Genomic DNA, 16,744 nt, shown 5'->3' on the forward strand with positions numbered 1-16,744 from the left:
TGCCTGCAGTCTGGAGTTTCTTTGTCCTGGCACTGGAGTCATTTTGCCCCTGGCAGGCTTGGGGACTGGATGGCTGAGCCACATCCAGGTCACATTCAGGCACATCTGAGCCAATCTGGGTGATGTCTGAGCTGTCTGGACCACATCAGGCCACCTGCGGATGATGTCTGTGGTCTTGACTGCCTCTCCAGACTTCAGGAATCAGGGAGCCAGCTCTTCCCTCCTGCCTTCTATGTCAGCCTCAAGACTGTCTTTGGTGGGATGGCTTTTAGGGTGGGGACATATATTTTGTTGATCTTGGCAGTGTGGTGGGCAGAGGACTGTCTGAACAATGTGGATCTGGGGGCAGATGAACTAGGCTGGGAGCTCTGGCCTGGCCTCTTCATGCCTCTTTGACTCTGGGATGTGGTTTCCCCACTGTGGGCCTCAGTTTCCTTCTTAAAATGGGGAGAGACATTGTCTCCACCTTGGAGGACTTTGGTGAGGAGTAAATGAGAGAACAGTTCCAGGTACATGGTAGGTACTCAGACCATGTCGTCTGTGGGTGATGTCATCACTGCTGTTCCCTGGCCTCTGGAGTGTTGGGCCTTATCACCAAAGCACCATCCCGCTCAGACAATGCAGGACTGCCTTGTCTTTCTGGCCTCGCTGATGTCAGGACACTTGGGACAGATAATAGGGCCCTTGTTCTCCAGACCCCAGGCCTGCCCCAGTACCCAGAGCCCTTCAGTTACATGAGTGTCCTTGCAGGAAGGGATGGGGTAGGCATTCCAGGAAAATGCATTGCTCATCATGAGAGCACAAACAGGCACAGGAACAGTTCACAGCCCAGAGAGGCAGCCAGGGACATCAGCCAGGCCACGAGGGACACAGAGAGGCCAGGCCACAACCTTGCACAAGGTGTTTACGCCAGGGTCAGTGACCACTTACCAAATAGCTGCCGAGAGTCAAGGCTGTGTGGAAGCTCTTCATACATCCCAGCTCCCAGCCACACTTTGGATAGGATTTTCTTCCCCACACATCACATTCCATTATTTTTCTAAATCATATTAAATCTGCATTTGAACTCCCACTTGCAAAGAAAGTGAGAAAGTCCATCTCCATCTGGCCCAGGGTTGGTCTATTCTGACTCCCAAGGATCTATTGGGGGTTTCCAGGGAGGCTGGAGCCTGGAGGATGTGGCAGTCCCTCTGGTCTGGGTCCCACCTGTCCTGATGAAGGGATCGCTGTCCCAGTCCATGTGACCTTGTCAGAGGCAAGCAGATCCTTCACCCCAGCCAAGAGGAGCACGGGGATCCTTCTCCAAAACAGCCTGAGCCGTGTATCCTCCGGGTCCCAACACCCACATCCTCTGGGGTTTCCTGGGGGTCAGTGGATAAATAACCCTGGCTTTCTCACCCTTTGGGGCAGGGAACAACTCTAGGGCCCCTGCTATAGATGGGCTCCCAGTTCCCCAGCGGGACTGGGCCCCAATTGCCCATGCTGGTAACCGGCTTGCTGACACAGTTTTTTTTGGTTTTTTTTTTTTTTTTGAGACAGTATCTTGCTCTGTCGCCCAGGCTGGAGTGCAGTGGTGCAATCTTGGCTCACCGCAACCTCCACCTTCCAGGTTCAAGCGATTCTCCTGCCTCAGCCTCCCAAGTAACTGGGATTCCAGGCACTTGCCACCACACCCAGCTAATTTTTGTATTTTTAATAGAGACAGGGTTTCACTGTATTGGTCAAGCTGGTCTCGAACTCTTGACCTCGTGATCTGCCCATCTCGGCATCCCAAAGTGCTGGGATTACAAGCATGAGCCACCACACCCAGCCCTATCATTCCCATTTTACAGACATGAAAAGTGAGGCTCAGAAGAGAAAGCAACTTTCCCCCAGTCACACAACTCCTGATTAAAGGTGGCAGTTTGAACCCAGGCCTATCTGGTTGCAGAGGCCATGCCATTGGTGACCACATAATAGCAAAAAATGATGGCATGGACAACATACTCAGAAAGGGTATAGGTCCCAAGACTTGGCAGAGTTTGAAAATAATTTTTAAAATTTTAAAAAATTTTAAAAGACTAGAGAATAGCCACAAGGTAGACCCCAGAAACTCCAGCCTGGCCCCTGCCACCGACCTGCTCTCCTCCCTCTGCCCACCCCCACACAGTCACTCCCTTGGGCTCTATGACTGCCACATTCTATACTAGCAGCCCCTTTAGGGCCCCTCCTGAGAGCTCGGGGCCCTGCCAGGACTCCACAGCTCTGATGACATTCCAAAGGGAAATGACCTACCCTCAAAGCCACAGGGCCCCACCCACCTCCTCCCTAAAGTCTGTGGGTCCAGGGCCCAGGACCTGCCCCTCCAGCCTCAGTTTTGGCCAGAAGCCCCCTTCCCAGCCAGTGCCAAGAGGACTTCTCCCTCCACTGAAGAGCTCCTCTGAGCCGCAAGCCTGGCCAGGGGGCTGGACTTCCTGCCCGGGTACCCACCTACCTGGGCTTCCAAACTCAGGTTATAAAAGTTGCCTTTCTGGGAAGCTGGAGACAGAGGCCAGGGAGAGATTCCAGATAGTCCCATTCTTGGAGAAGTAAAGACAAGGAGGTCACGGGGCATTTCTCAAATATTTCTTGAGCACTTACAATAATGTTGTGAGGTGGCACATAGATTTTTAGCACCAGGCGAACCTGGGCCAGAATGCTGGCTCTGCCGCTAGCCACCTGTGCCACCATGGCCAGCTAATTTTCATATTTTTGTAGAGGTGGGGTTTTGTCCTGTTGCCCAGGCTGGTCTCAAACTCCTGGGCTCAAATGATCTGCCCATCTTGGCCTCCCAAAGTGCTGGGATTGCAGGTGTGAGCCACCGTGCCTGGCAACAATACGTTTCTGTTGTCCAGGCCACCCAGTTTGTGTTAATAGGATTTGTTATGGCAGTCCTCACAATCTAATACAATTGGGAAACCCAGATTTTGATTAAAACCTTCTTGAGGGCTGGACGTGGTGGCTCATGCCTGTAATCCCAGCACTTTGGGAGGCCAAGACTGGCGGATCATGAGGTCAGGAGATTGAGACTATCCCGGCCAACATGGTGAAACCGGTCTCTACTAAAAATACAAAAATTAGCCAGGCGTGGTGGCATGTACTGGTAGTCCCAGCTACTCTGGAGGCTGGGCAGGAGAATCGCTTGAACCCTGGAGGCGGAGGTTGCAGTGAGCTGAGATGGGGCAACTGCATTCCAGCCTGGGTGACAGAGGGAGACTCCATCTCAAAACAAAACAAAAAAACAAAACCTTGATTTTTTTATGTTGGCAATTCATTAAACATATTTTTCAAAAACCTATGCAAGTTTGCTCAAAACCCAGTTGTAGGCTGAATGTCGAGGGCAGGAGGGCTGCCAGGCTGAGGTCCTGGATTGAGACCTTGCTTTCTTCCTAGGAAGATTTCAAGGAGCTTGGAGAGACATAGGGCCAAGAAAGGCAGACTTGCTTAGTGCTTTCCAGACCACAGAGAACCTCCAAAGACACTCTGCTGAGAATGCAGCCACTCAGGCAACCAGGAAAGGCCAAAGGCAGCCCCGGCCCTCCACTTACCCACCCACTCGGAGCAGCTCCCACAGCAGGGGAAGGCTCTTCCCCGAAAGCAGGTCCCCACCCCATGAACGATCCAGCCCACTGCTCTTCTTGGAGAGACCTTTGCTTACAAAGGGCAGGTGGTCCAGGACAGCAACACCCTTGCTCCTGGCCCCTGTCCCAGGCAGGCTGAGCATGTGCTCCAGGATGCGGTGCTCTGAGAACAGGTCTGAAACGTCTGAGCATGCAAGCCCCACCTCAGTGTGGAGCTGTCCCCTTCATTCAGCCCTGCGACGAGTGCCCTGCAGCACCTGCTCCAAGCCAGTGCACGCAGTCATTCAGCGCCAGCACTCACCGAGCGCTTACTCTCTCCTGGGCTCAGGGGACAGGAGTAGCGTGGCTCCTGCCCTCATGGAGTTTACCTCCTGGCAGAGAGAAAAACTGAGCCCCCAGATCAGCAAGTAAGGCAATGTTCTAGAGTGCTGCAAAAAGAAAAAATACAGTGGAGTTGGAGTATGACTGGGGTGAAGGTCTGTTTCTGATGGGCTGATTAGGGAGGGTCTCTCTGAGGAGGAGGCCTCCAAGCTGAGGCATGAGTGAGGTGGGGAATCCATCACTCAGGCTGATCTCGGGGAGAGCCATGGCGGCAAGAGGGAACACAACGTGCAAAGGCCCTGAGGTGCCAGTGGGCCTGGCACAGTGGGAAACAGAAAGATCAGTGAGGCTGGTACATGGTGAGCAGGCTGAGGCTGGATGGGTGACAAGCAGCTCAGTCAAGAATTAGGGAGAGAGGCAACCAGCCCGACAGACAGACGGGACGGCAGGCACAGCACACTTGGTTAAGGCCACAGAGGGAGCTTCACCAAAGGGCTGTGGGAACTCAGAGGAAGGAGAGATTCCTTCTGCCTGGGGAAATCGAGAGGCATTCCTAGAGGAGGGGGTTAGAACTTTGCCTTCAAGGATGGGCCCAGATCCACCATGTCGAACAGCATGTTTTTGGTTTTGAATGTTCAGAAAAAAATAAGATGGAAATGAGATCACAACACCCCTCTTTCCCTCCCATAAAATGAGATCACACTTCTCTCTCCCTCCCATAAACCTTGGTTCTGCTGGTAACAGGCATGGAAACTGGCACCCCTTAATCACGCTTTCTCTGTCACATCCACATACCAGGTAGCTCAGAGCAGCATTAAACATCTCCAGAAGGTCTACACAGACAGCTGGCTTCTGCCTGGGGTTGGCTAAAAACCGCCCACAGGTGGCCAGGCACAGTGGCTCACACCTGTAATCCTCCCACTTTAGGAGGCCAAGGCAGGAAGATCACTTGAGCTCAGGAGTTTGAATTTATCATTTTAAAAAAAGTGCTTGAGGTCAGCAATAGCAAGCCAGATCTCAGATGGATCAAGAATCTTGAACATATTCACATTATTCACAAATGCATGTGATTAATTCTCACTTCTGGGAATTTCCTAAAGAAAGAATCAGAGCTGCAGACAAAAATGTAAGGGTAAGACCGGTTGTTATAGCACTGGTTTCATGCTGAGAATTTGAGAAGAATCTAAATGTTCAACAATATAAGGTTGATTTTTATGATAAATTCCTAATAAAAAACAAGCTGCTTTTTGCTTTTTTCTTTCCAGACCCCGCAGCAGAGCACTTTTCACTTACTTGGGGGAGGTTTCAGGGAATCTGTTCTCACCTTAACTCGGCCAGGAAGATGCCCTAGTTGTGATAAAGGTAACTTGAGGTGGAGGGCGGCCCCGGGCCTCTCGCCATCTCCGTCCTCTGTGCGCTGCTTGGCTGGTAACTTGTTACTCTCTCTTCCCTGGAAAAGGGCTCAGAGCTGCTGAGCAGGAACTGGAGGGTGATCCATTTCAGGAGCTGCCCCAGTACCAGCCTGACTAGGTGCAGGCAAGCTTGTGTGGGACAGGCCCCTGGTAGAGCTGGTGCCAGATGTAGGCTCAGGTCCTGGGCATGACGGGCCAAGCCACTTTGGGTCCCAGCGACTGGACGGCTGTGCGAGCACCGGGCTGCCGCATGGCGCCGACCGCTGCCTGGAGCTTCTCCCTGAGCCGCAGGGCCTGCTACGCGGGCAAGCGTGCTGCTTATGTGTCGTTTTGTTGCCAAGGCAGAATGAAAGTCCTTAACCGTGGACTCTTCCTTCACCCCTCCTTTTATCCCTTCTTTTATCCCACATATGCAATGACTTTTAATTTTCACTTTTGTAGTTTAATCCTTTGTATTACAACATGAAATATAGTTGCATATATGAAAACAGACTTGGAAGGACACGTCCTGAATGTCCTTTCTCCATTGTAACATGTTTTACTCACAAATAAAATTCTTTAAGCAAAAAAAAAAAAAATAATAGGCATTAAAATAATGTTTTTAAAGGGCATTCATAAGGAAATACAAGAAGACTAGGATACAAACCTATTTATAGATGATCTGAGAATTAAACATAAATATATGAAATGAATGAGCTGGGCACAGTGGCTCATGCCTATAATCCGAACACTGTGGGAGGCCAAGGTGAGCGGATTACTTGACCTCATGAGTTCGAGACCAGCTTGGGCAGCATGGTGAAACCTCATCACTGCAAAAAAATACCAAAAATATTAGCCGGGCATGGTGGTACATACCTATAGTCCCAGCTACTTTGGAGGCTGAGATGGAAGGATGGCTTGAGCCTGAGGGATGGAGGTTGCAGTGAGCTGAGATGGCACCACTGAATTCTAGCCTGGGCAACAGAGCCAGACTTTATCTCAGGAAATAAATAAATAAATAAATAAATAAACTCAAAATACAGGCTGTTACTGTCAGACAGCTTGAGTGGTAGGATGGCAGATTACTTTTACTTTCTTCTTAATATCATTTCCAAAATTTTTATGGTGAACGCGGTTGACTTTTATGATTGAGGGGAAAATGTTCTCATTCATTCAATGAGGATAGTGATAGGTATTGACACTTACTTTGTGCCACATGAGCAAAACATAGCAAGAATGGTTTCTGCCCTCACAAAACTTGTGATGGAGACAGCATTAAACAACCCAGCCAATAAAAAGACAAAAGACTACAAATTCCAGTAAGAACCAAGAAGTTTCACTTCACAGTGCTAGGAGAGAGAAGAACAGCAGGGTGGCCAGGTGCAGTGGCTCATGCCCGTAACCCCAGAACTTTGGGAGGCTGAGGCATGCGATCACTTGAAGCCAGGAGTTCAAGACCAGCCTGGCCAACATAGTGATACAGTCTCTACTAAAAACACAAAAATTAGCCAGGCATGGTGGCACTGGCCTATGGTCCCAGCTACTAGGGAGGCAGGCTGAGGCACAAGACTCACTTTAACCCAGAAGACGGAGGCTACAACCAGCCAAGATGGCACCACTGCACTCCAGGCTAGGCGACAGTGAGACTCGGTCTCAAAATAAAAAGAATGGCAGGGGCAGCGTAATTTAGAAGAGGTGGCCAGGGACGGTGTCTTGAAGGAGAAGCTGTTCAAGCTGAGACCTGCAGTGTGAGTGGAGCCTGGTAAAATGTGAAGGAAAGCGTTCTGGGCAGTGGGAACAGAATGTGCAAAGGTCCTGGGATGGGAGCAAGGTGGGTCTATCTGAGAAACTAACAGAAAGCCAGTGCAGCCAGGGAAATAAGCAAGAAGTGGTGGGGAATGGGATTAGAGAGGCAGGAAGTGGTCCAATTTCGCAGAGCCTCCAGGGCTGGGCCAAAAACATGGGCATTATTCTGTGTGGAATGGTGATTGACTATTTTAAACAGGAGAGTGATGTGATCTGAGTATGTCGGACTTTTTTTCTTAAGAAAAAGGATCTCACTATGTTGTCCAGGTTGCTCTGGAGCTCCTGGGCTCAAGCAATCCTCCCGCCTCTGCCTCCTAATGTCATGAATTTTTAGGAGAAAAGAGATAGAGCCAAAACTACAAAACAACAGGGCTTTGGGGGAAATCCAGTGTCTGTTTATTGTGAGACGTCAGGGATTCAACCCCAAGATGTCCAAACCAACTACCCTGAGGGAGCTTGTATCCCTTCCCAGTGTTGTTCTGAAGAGAAGTGGACACAGGAGAAAGGAAGGCCGAAGGTGGAGGAGGGAACTCCCCGCCTCACATCAGCTGTCACTTTACACACTCAGGGCCACTGTCTTCTCTGATTCCCATATGCACCATCAAAGAGAAGCAGACAGGGAGTTGTTAGCCTGTTTGACAGACAGAGAAGCTGAGGCTCAGAGGAGCTGGCCCAGTCATTCATTCATTCATTCATTCATTCATTCATTAGTGCATTCCTTCAACATTTACTGCAGGATAGGTGGAGACAGGGAAGTGCAAGGTGAGTGAGACATGCCCCAGCCCTCAGGCATCTCATGGACTAGTGGATCAGGAAGACAAGGGGCATATCCTAGGACAAGGCTTTGCTCCAGACATGTTTGCATTTGAATCCCAGCCCTGCCACTTTTGTAGAGGAGTAGCTTAACTTCTCTGAGCCAGTTTCTTCATGTCTAAATGGGGACAGTGGTGATGCTGCTGAGGAAGAAGATGGGGGAAGAAGAGGAAGAGGAGGGGGAGGAAGATGGGTTGTTGTAAGAGTTGCCGAGTGCTCAGTAGTGGGAGTTTATAGGTTGTGGCCAACTCCTCTGACCCAAGTTTTAGTGTGATTTCCATGGCACATCCCCTCTCCATCTTGCCTTAGGGCCATTCCTTTCACAATGTCACCCCAGGTTCACACTTGGCAACCCGAGAAACATTAGCAAAATTGAAAGGTTGTACTGAGTATATATATAGGTATCTATATCTATAATTGCTTATGAATAATTATGTGATTATATTTCTAACTCTTTTCTATTTCATTATTTATGTGGGAACAAGCTGAGGCTTCAGACCCTTACCTCGGCACTTGCGGGGTCTCCTACCCACAATAGATGAGGAAACTAAGGGACAAAAATATTAGATCATGTCCCAAGGCCACACAGCCAGCAGGCAGCAGAACCAGGATTCACATCCTGGCCTGTCTGGCCCCAAATCCTGTCACCAGAAACTCTGTCTTTTCCTAAACCACAGGTTCTTCACCATTTATACATCACAAGGCCCATCAAGAATCTCATTAGAGCAACATGGGGATATCATTGAGCCCAGAAGTTTGAAACCAGCCTGGGCAACACAGTGAGATCCTATCTGTACAGAAAACATAGGAAAAAACTAGCTGGGCATGGTAACATGCACCTGTAGTCTCAGCCACTCAGGAAGCTGAGGTGGGAGGATGGCCCAAGGGGTCAAGGCTGCAGTGAGCCATGATGGCCCCACTACACTCCAGCCTGGGCAGCAAAGCGAGACCCTGTCTCAAAAAAAAAGAATCTCATTAAACATATCTCTGAGAACTGAACATTAACACCAAATTTTATATGCAACTTCAGAGGGTCCAGGGACACAAACTGCCTACAGGACCCCCCATGACCTCATGTGACTGGCAGAGATCTGAGACTGATTCCACCAGAGGACTGAGCCAGGGGATGCCAGCCATGACCTCTGAGTTCCAGCACCCCAGACGGACACAGACAGGCACATAGAAAGATAAAAGCATTGTGGCTCACGCCTGTAATCCCAGCACTTTGGGAGGCCGAGGTGGGTGGATCATGAGGTCAAGAGATCGAGACCATCCTGGTCAACATGGTGAAATCTCGTCTCTACTAAAAATACAAAAAATTAGCTGGGCATGGTGGCGCGTGCCTGTAATCCCAGCTACTCAAGAGGCTGAGGCAGGAGAATTGCCTGAACTCAGGAGGCGGAGGTTGAGGTGAGCCGAGATCGCGCCATTGCACTCCAGCCTGGGCAACAAGAGCGAAACTCCATCTCAAAAAAAAAAAGAAAGATAAAAGCATTAACACGTACGCAGGTGTGTGTGTGTCACTAAAGACTCACCTAGGAAAGGTCAGAATCCTGAAGTTTCTGTCCCTAGGGTACCCTCGGCTCAACCTGGCCTATTGTGATCTCCTCACACAGAGACCATTAAGAGTTGGCAGCGGCATTATCACTGGCCATGGTGATTGCAGCCAAGCTTTGGCTAGCCTTGAAAAGGACTTCCCTTCAAAGAGTCCACAGGTCAAATCACTTAGGGCTCGGGGACAAGCTGGTCCTTGTTCCCAGCTGATAAGCCGCCCTGTATCACATAATCCACCATGGGGGCCCTGGATTAGCGGAAGTCAATAGCTGCCCCACCTCCTAAAGTTGAAGAGGAGAAAGACAAAGAATCAGGAGGCCCCGAGGCCCGTCAGAGGCTGCCTCCCGGATGTGCCCCTTCACGACCTCTGCAGTTGGGTTCATTGTTTGGGTTCAGAGAATCATTTGAGGCACCAAAGCAAGGGCCACATCCACCAATGGGTGGCATGAATTTCATCTCAAAGATGATTCAATTTCCCTCCAATGTCCAAGAAAAATAAGACCTAGGACGGTTGAGTTTTGTCTCCTACTTATCATGAATAAAACTCTAAGTTCTGCCCTCTGAGAAAAGGTCAACTGACATTTGATGCAAAGGTCTACGTATCTGATGCAAAGGTCTATGCACTGTCTGTTCAGCAATGTCCAAAATGGTGTCTTCAGCAAATGAAACTGTAGTTGGGGTTCACGGCATGAGAACCACAGTGGGGCTGGGGAGGTCCTGCCGCCTAGGGAGAACGAGGCAGCAGACAGGCGGAGCCTGCTTTGAGGCAGGACCCGAGCCCAATGCCCAGCCTGAGGTCCCTGAAGCGGGCATTCACCACCCCCTGAGGCAAAATCAGCTTCCTCGCCTGCACTCTTGCTTTGTAAGCTGTGGTTACACCAAACAGCATGAGAGGATGCACAAAACAAAATCACAAATCTTCAAGTGGTAGGAACCTAGACGATGACTAGGCCTTCTCCTGCTATACAGGGAAAGCCTCAGGCCCAAAGAATAGGCTCTAGAATTTGGGAAGCCATTCAATGAGATAACAGGTAAGAAGAAGCCCTGCCCAGAGACTAGAATTTTTTTTTTTTTTTGAGATAGGGTCTTGCTCTGTTGCCCATGCTGGAGTATAGTGGTGCAATTAAGGCTCACTGCAGCCTCGACCTCCTGGGCTCAAGCGATCCTCCATCCTCAGCCTCCTGAGTAGCTGGAACCACAGGCACATGCCACTATGCCTGGATAATTTTTTGTATTTTTGTAGAGACGGGGTTTCACCATGCTGCCCAGGCTGGTCTCGCATTCATGAACTCAAGTAATCCACCAACCTTAGCCTCCCAAAGTGTTGGGATTACAGGTGTGAGCCATTGCTGCCCGCTGAATTTCTTAAATACAAATGAGAGCCTCAGCAACCTAGTGACACCATTCAAAGTCTCATTCCAGGGGCAACCACGGGAAGCAAAAGGAGCTGACCTAGTTATGTAACTCCTGAGCTTAACCCCCTCCACCCTCCAATCACCCTGAAAACAAAATCCAAACTCTACCACAGTAAATCACTCAGGATGCATCTGGTTACAGGCAGCCGAAAACGGGCTCCTACTGATGATTTTACCCAGGTGTTCAGGGCAGGGCAGGTCCCCAGCTGGTAACATCTGCGGATCAACAGCTTCCTTCCCATCTCTCTACTGTCTCCTTTACCTTCAGCCACGCTCTCACCCCTCGAACTACTCAAGCTCATGCCCACTCAGGCTTTTAATACTTTCTAACCGCCCTGCATCCATTACTCATTGCCCAGGTCATTGCATGGCTCTATCCACGGTGTTACCCATGTCTGGGATAAGATGTCACTCAGCACAGAGGTGTGAGTCCAAAGGGATGTCATCCCCTCTCTCCATCATCTTTGTTTGTCTTTCTTCACACATGTATCATTATCAAGAATTGTTGGGCCGGGTGCAGAGGCTCACATCTGTAATCCCAGCACTTTGGAAGCCAAGGCAGTTGGATTCCTTGAGTCCAGGAGTTCAAGACCAGCCTGAACAAACAACATAGCAAAACCCTGTCTCTACCAAAAATTAAAAAATTAGCTGGGTGTGGTGCCACACGCCCATAGTCCCAGCTACTCAGGTGGGAGGATTGCTTGAACCCAGGAGGCAGAGGTTGCAGTGAGCCAAGATCATACCACTGCACTCCAGCCTGGGAGACAGAGCAAGATTCTGTCTCAAAAAAAAAAAAAGAAGAATTGTCCTATTATCAGTGTCTCCCACTAATGGGTGAACTCCATGAGGGAGGGCACAGTGTGGCATGCCCCCTGCCTAATGCCCACCACTTGCCACAGTACCTGGCAGGGAGAAAGTGCAGGGGCTGTTTGCTGAAAGAATGTATGTGTTTTGGACATGCCTGGAACCCTGACAACTTCCCACTTCATTTCCAGAAAGAAAAAGTCGGGACTGGAAGATCATTTTATGTCCAGTAGGATGATCCAAGTTCAAATCCTAGACCAGCTCCAGACTCCTCGGTGTCTTGGGTCCTGTGACCTCTGCTCTAGAACTCAGTGTCCTCACCTACAAAATGAGATGCAGAATTAACTAGACTAGTGGTTTTCAAATCTGGGCCGCCTGCAGAGATGCCTTCTAAAACAAATGCCTGCACCTCCACCCTTACTTATTAAAGCAGTATCCAGAACTTGGGAAAGAGAGGAACCAAGAATTAAAACTCGTAACACATGCACCAAGGTGATAATGATGTCTATTGGGACCTCCAGGTCCTTCTGAACTCAGAGATGCTGGAATAAAGGGCAGGGCCAGGCCAATGGCTGCCACATGGACTCTCCAGAGAACCTTCCAGATGCTCTGCCCAAGCCCAGCTTGTGCAGCATCCGGAACCAGCTTCCTTTCCCTCTGTCCCACGCACATCTGTCCCATGCACAAAACTGGAAAAGACCCTCCACCAGAGACGGGGTTTTGTCTTTCCCACCTGCCAGAGCCTGGCATGTTTGTGACCAGAGAAATGAATGAGGGTAATGGAAGCTCACAGAGATCTGAGTCAAGGGTCATACAACTGGCAAGCGGCCTAGCTAGGATCTGAGCCTAGAACTTTCTGACTCCAGGCCAGGCGCAGTGGCTCATGCCTGTAATCCCAGCACTTTGGGAGGCTGAGGCAGGTGGATCACCTGAGGTCAGTAGTCTGAGACCAGCCTGATCAACATGGCGAAACCCCATCTCTACTAAAAATACACAAATTAGCTAGGTGTGGTGGCGTGTGCCTGTAGTTTCAGCTACTCAGGAGGCTGAGGCAGGAGAATCGCTTGAACCCAGGAGCCAGAGGTTGCAGTGAACCAAGATCATGCCACTGCACTCCAGCTTGACAACAGAGCAAGACTCCATCCCCCCACAAAAAAGAGTTTATTACAAAGCAAAAGAACCCTCTGACAGCTCATCGAAAGTGAGACAACCCCTTCTGATGCAAGGGATCTTCCTTTATGGGAGTTTTGCGTGATTATTCATCAAGGGGCAAGAAAGAGGGGCTGCTGTTCAGCACGTTGTGGGTGGATTCTTAGGCCTGCAGATGCAGTGGCTGCATGTGCTAGTACATACATTGCATGTCTCATTAGAATCTTAAATTTCTACCCATGGGTGTAGCTAAACTAGGATAATTTTAGCATCAAAAAGAGCCTAGGTCAGTTTGAGGACATAAGTTACAGGATTCCATGCCTGCGCAGACGGGGATTTTTCCTTAGGCTCTTGCTCCTCTCTGCTACAGGATGTCTTTAACCACAAGTGCCGGATGTGGTTCGTGGAAGGCCAACAGCTTGTTCTTGCCATAGATTTGATAAATTTATTTTTGAGAGGCTATGCTATCTAACCTACCTCTAAGAGACAGACACCTGGCCTGCCCACCCCCTTCACAAGAAGCTCCAAGCACTCCGAACATCTTTCAGGAAGACAGGACAATGGTGCGGCGATGAGAAGGGGCTGATCTTGGAAGGCAGCCTGAAGCACGCCGCCCTTATCAGCACGCTTGGATCGTATCCCTTCTTGTCTAATGACTTTTCAGACAGACATTGGTCTATAAAATTGGGATGCAGCTCTGTCATCAACAGTCTGGAGGCAGGAGCAGGAGGAAAGGCGGCTTCTGAAAACTTGGACCCATCTACCCCAGGCAAGGTAAGAACTTGCTGCATGGAACAGGCGAAAGAGAAGTTCCAACTCGCAGTTGGGAACAAGCAACGCACAGTCCCTCTCAGGACCGATAACAAGGGCTTATGCATTTTTAACTGCTTTAGCAACGTCCCTCCCCTGCTGAAATGCACTCTGCCTAGCACAGGGAAGGTGGTTGGCCATTGCCTGTTACGCATTGTTTTTTGGAGAATGAGAAATTTAGTCCTGAGGTTCTCAAAAGGTTTCACTCAAGTCAAAGTCTGACAATATTGCCATCAACTCAGTCAAAGGCATAAGATTTTTTTTCTGTGAAAGCATGCTTAGATGTCATGTGAGATACTGAGGTTGAATTTCTCGCAGACGAGAGTAAAATTTTAAAAATTAATGAAGCTGTGTTGAGATTTTCTTCATAAGGCCTAATCAATTCAAACTGAAGAATTCTCACTGGCTTCATTCAGATTGTGCCCTCCACCACATTCCTGCCATAGTTGCTCTTCTTTTTTAGGGATAGAGTCTCAATCTGTTGTCCAGGCTGGAGTGCAGTGGTGTGAACTTGGCTCACTGCAGCCTCAACTTCATGGGCTCAACAGATCATCCCACCTCTGCCCTCCAAGTAGCTGGGATTACAGGTGTGAACCACCACTCCCAGCTCATTTTTTTTTTTATAGAGACGGGGTCTTGCCCTGTTGCCCAGGCTGGGATAGACACTTTTTTAGGGTGTTGGCAAATGGCAAAAGGCTTGCTTTTGTTAATACCTATACATGGCAGGGGCAAAGATCCACAACCCAGCCTGGTGTGGTGGCTCACACCTGTAATCCCAGCACTTTGGGAGGCAGAGGTGAGCAGATCTCCTGAGGTCAAGAGTCTGAGACCAGTCTGGCCAACATAGTGAAACCTCATCTCTACTAAAATACAAAAATTAGCTGGGTGTGGTGGTGCACACCTGTAAATCCAGCTACTTGGGAGGCTGCGTCATGAGAATTGCTTGAGCCTGGGAGATAGAGGCTGCAGTGAGCCAAGACTGTCCCACTGCACTCCAGCCTGGGCAACAGAGCGAGACCTTATCTGAAAAAAAAAAAAAAAAAAAAAAAACGGGCCGGGCGTGGTGGCTCAAGCCTGTAGCCCCAGCACTCTGGGAGGCCAAGGCAGGTGGATCACAAGGTCAGGAATTTGAGACCAGCCTGGTGAAGATGGTGAAACCCCATCTCTACTAAAAATACAAAAAATTATCTGGGCGTGGTGGCATGTGCCTGTAATCCCAGCTACTTGGGAAGCTGAGGTGGAGAATTGCTTAAAACTTGGAGGCTGAGATCATGCCACTGCACTCCAGCCTGGGTGACAGAGCAAGACTGAGTCTCAAAAACCAAACAAAAAAAAAAAGACCCACAACCCAATTTTACAAAAAAGCTCACCTTGCCTCACAGAGGTAAAATGCCAGAGGACACAAACCTCCACCTCACCTTAAATATTAGAGGGAAAAGCTTGGGAATCACAGTTTTGGAGGAAAGTGAGGGTCAAAGGTGAGGATCAATCTTCGAAAGGCACCCAGGACAGCTCAGACTCAAACAGGGGTCTCCTAATTTGGTGTGGACCCAGCTCTCTGCCTCCTTGCTGAGGCTCAGAATCCTCAGAGTGAGCAGATGCATAAGACACATGACCACACACCTCAGTGACAAGACATAGGCCTGAGAGCGCAGTTGCAGGATTCAGAACTCTCCAGTTCCCCAGCGGGTGACTCAGATGCCACCTGTGACAGAGGAAGGTGGCATGAGAATGTGTGACCTGAAGGTAACACCAGTGAGCAGGGACCAGCCTGGAGTAGGTTTATGCACAGTTGAAAAGAAGGAGAAAAAGCCCTTTCTTCAAGACATTGACTGCCACATACGGCAAAGTTTTCCCAAAACTGCAGCATACAGATTAGAATATCTATGATGTGAATGGCACCCTCCCACAAGGGCCAGGACTCTAGTATGTGGACGTCCTACACAAACCTCCATGGCGACCCAATGGTCCATGGGGAATGTGGTGTCTGAAGAAGCCTTCCTTTGCAGGTATCAGTCACCAAGATGCTGACTCTCTGGGCCCTGGCTGTCATGTTGGCCATCCAGGAAGAAGCACTTGGCCAGCTGGATCTCCCAGCTAGTCCTGCCATAATATCCAATTTGCCTGTCCCTCTTCCACCTGGATTACCCGTCCCTCTTCCACCTGGATTACCCATCCCTCTTCCACCTGGATTACCCGTCCGTTTTCCACCTGGATCACTCCCTGGAGGTCTGCAAGTCCCAAAAGTCCCTCTGCCCAGAAAATACCCAGCGAGGACCAAAGGAAGCAGGTGTCTACCCATCGCCAAGTACTTCATATCTGACAGCAAACTTGAAGACCGTAAGTAAGGACTGTTTCCCCCACACACCCTTCCTTGGTCCTTTCAACCGCTCACACAGGCTTCTCATTCCTAAGCTCAGGGGGTTTCCGTCTTCTGAACAAGTAGGTCCCGAACATGAGGGGGCACTGGACTCACTTTAGGAGCTTGTGACAGCACAGATGCCCAGGTCCCCGTGGCCATTCTGGTCAGGCACTACTGCAGTGAGCCTGAGAGTCCAGCTTCCTCATTTGCTTCAAGATGACGCTAAGGCTGCTTGTCCAGAGTCCTCATGTAGGCTAGGGCTGGTCTACACAACCCTGGCAGACTGTCTGATTACCCCCAATTCACGTGTCTCTTCTCACCTGGAGACTGTGCAGAGACACCACCAAGCCCCTCCCTGCTGGGTCCCCGGGCTCACCCAGACTCCCACGGGTGCTGAAACCTCAGCCTACTTTGAGGAGCCAGGAAATGGGAAATCTGGGTCACATCATCATCCCCTTGACCAGACTTGCTTTCTCCAAACTCCCTTTGTTCACTCACTCCCTGAGTCTCACTCCATGCATGAGGCAATGAGGATAGCACAGATGCCCCTCTAAGAACCCTGCAGAGGTTGAGGGCAGAGCAACTCCGGAATTTAAGGCTAGGCCAAGAAGTGACTCCCATGGAGGAACCAGAAGGAGCAAGGATTTACTAGCAAATGATGGCCAGCAGGAAGGCTCTCAGTGCTCCGACGGCAGTCTCACAGCCATGGCCCACCTCAGC

At 49.8% G+C, this 16,744-nt stretch overlaps 1 protein-coding gene across 1 annotated transcript in view; it reads right to left on the bottom strand.

The window, feature by feature from the left end:
• Positions 1 to 5,781: 5,781 nt before the first annotated feature.
• Positions 5,782 to 16,744, bottom strand: part of CDK5RAP1 (CDK5 regulatory subunit associated protein 1) — a 76,401-nt gene continuing 65,438 nt past the window's right edge. The window contains exon 16 of the transcript XR_010344529.1: positions 5,782 to 7,748. The gene's annotated coding sequence lies outside the window, so the exon portion shown is untranslated. The remainder of the gene's footprint in view (positions 7,749 to 16,744) is intronic.

This window comes from Aotus nancymaae, unplaced genomic scaffold, assembly GCF_030222135.1.
Source record: "Aotus nancymaae isolate 86718 unplaced genomic scaffold, 86718_ANA_hifiasm-v0.15.2.pri h1tg000029l, whole genome shotgun sequence".
In the NCBI taxonomy this organism is placed as follows: Eukaryota; Metazoa; Chordata; class Mammalia; order Primates; family Aotidae; genus Aotus; species Aotus nancymaae.